At 34.0% G+C, this 2,473-nt stretch overlaps 1 long non-coding RNA gene across 1 annotated transcript; it reads right to left on the bottom strand.

The window, feature by feature from the left end:
* Positions 1–351: 351 nt before the first annotated feature.
* Positions 352–1,199, bottom strand: LOC118755807. The gene is made up of 5 exons (XR_004995066.1): positions 1,145–1,199; positions 1,023–1,084; positions 905–970; positions 737–848; positions 352–679 (listed from the first exon to the last, which is right to left on the bottom strand). It is a non-coding gene; the product is annotated as an uncharacterized LOC118755807 (long non-coding RNA).
* Positions 1,200–2,473: the final 1,274 nt, after the last annotated feature.

Here is a 2,473-nt window from a genome sequence, read left to right as displayed (position 1 = left end):
GGCAGCCAGGTCGAAAACACTCGATATCAGAAAACTTTTCAACGCCCTAATTCAAAATTTGGCTGGAAAACGCCCTATTTTAGAATTTGATTGAAAAATGCCCTATCTCAGAACTCGGTTCAAAAACACCCTATCTCAGCTGGCGATCCAAAAACGCCCTATCTGAGCACATTTTCAAAGTATTTTCATTTGAGATAGGACTTTTTTGAACCGAATAATAATAATAACATACTATATACATATCTAGTTTCATCATAAAAAAAATTATGTACACATTAATTGTCTATGCATATCTAAGTCAATATATGATATATATATGTACATACATCTACATATCGTCGTTTAAAGTACAAAACCGTGTATCAGTAAAATGCCAAACCGCGTATCAAGATAATGCAAACCCAGCGAGGTTGCATACATTATTTTCTAGAGAGTGAAAACACTCATATTTCAAAATGGTTATCTTTTTTTAAAAAGCAATCGCATTTTTGGCTAGTATGTATCAGGAAGAATGGATAAGGATTGAGCCAAGAACTTGTGTGAGCAAATCCAATTTTTAGCATCAAATGTCAGTTACGGCGGTTTTGTACTTAAACGACGATGCTTATGTTAACAGGAACGCTGCAATTTAATACACGGGTGAAGCAGGAACGCAGCACAGCAGAAGCATATAAACAATCTGCAAATGAATGGCTTTTTAGGTTTTTTAACAAACAAACACCTGGTTTCAACTTACTTCAACGTGTCTAAAGCACAACGCACACACTATTGCAAAGGCGCAACAGGGACGCAACACTATAAAACACGGGCGGAGCAGGAACGCAGCACAACAGAAGCGTCCACAAAATCTGCGAATAAATGGTTCATTAGGTTTTGAAATAACAAAGAGCTGGTTCCAACTTACTTCAAAATATCTGCAGGATGATGCACACAATCAAATTCGGCCGCAGCTGCAGTTCACCAGAGAATGCTGCAAATGGAATGGTTCATCAATGAAGTCAAAATAATATGTTGTAACTTACGTGTATTAGCTCTTAATTACAATACCAGCACAGGTCGGCCAGGAAAACACTAAGGAAATTACCTAATAAATGCAAAATTATAATTAATTTGTAAAATAAATCGGTTTTATTACAATACTTACCAAATTTCAAGCAATTAGAAAACAAATGTCAGCGAATAAGAACAAAACGAACAACGAAAATTGAATCAATGTAGCTTGTTTAGAATTTTTTTCTAATATTTTGGGAAATGTTCAGTGAAATTAGCAAAGAAACAACACAGTTTCTCCTAAGGTAGTTCAAGATGGCGGATTAGAGCGAGAAGTTGCCAACGTATAACACCTTTCATTATTGCATCATGGATCCTAAGCAGCAAATGTTTGAAAATTCCCAGCTCACTGAGGTACCAATCCCTGGTAGCTATTAGCAGCTGAGTTGAAAGCTTGCACCTGTGGGTGAATGCTAAGAAAACGGATCTAGTGCTATTCACGAGAAAAGATAAAGTTCCGACGTGGAACAAACCTGAACTATGTGGTGTACTCTCAGAGGCAGTTTCAAAAGGGACGTCTTCCACATCTTGAAAATTTAAGGAATATGACTATGTACATATGTTTATGTTTGTAATGCTTCTGAAATTCGCCTGCAATATTGAATTCGCGATTTTGAATTTGTAGAGTAAGTAAAAGAATAAAAGTTTTACTATAAAACATAATAAAAATTGTAGAACTGTAATGCCTTTATATTTTGTCCACTTTCTTCTTGATTTTTCCATTGAAAGACAGTAGGCAATACACTCATAGTTTGAAAGATTTTGTTTATTCTATCACGAACGTCTTTCAAAAATTCTCTAAATAAAGCTCAGAAACAAATCCTTTGAAAACCATTTCTATTGTAACCCATTTTCTAATAATTCGTTGAACTTATTAAATAATTTGAATCTACCCTCAATCCTCAAAAAAATTTGAAATGTTCAAACCAAAGATTTTTCAACACCCATTTGTTTGACAGCCACATTTTAATACATATCGATGCTCCTGTGCAATAACGACACAATTGAAAATTCAAAAAATAAAAACGTTACTATTGTTAAGTATTTCATATAACTTCGGTATAATTTAATTAAATTCGACTTTTAAAACAGGTGGAAACCCTGTTCAAAACATTTTTAAACTACTACTTTCCTAACCTTCCGCTACTAGCATGAATTTTACAACAGGGTTACTGACATCGGTCCATCAGACCGAAGAGCAGATAATGTTAATTTCTTTACACTAAATACATGTGCTTGGAATGTATATTTAATTCTTATTAGTTGTCGTTTTAATCAATATTTAAATAAATGATATTCTATCAGTTCATAAGAGACATAGACTGACTTCCAAAACGTCAATTGCATTGCATGTGTACAAAGTATAATGTTCCATAACGCCGAACTACAAATGGTTCATGATTCAATAATTAAAGGTTAGGTA

The sequence above is a fragment of the Rhagoletis pomonella genome, unplaced genomic scaffold, assembly GCF_013731165.1.
Source record: "Rhagoletis pomonella isolate Grant_MI unplaced genomic scaffold, Rhpom_1.0 Rhpom_scaffold_07472, whole genome shotgun sequence".
Taxonomy (NCBI): Eukaryota; Metazoa; Arthropoda; class Insecta; order Diptera; family Tephritidae; genus Rhagoletis; species Rhagoletis pomonella.
This window is presented reverse-complemented; position numbering and strand designations above follow the sequence as displayed.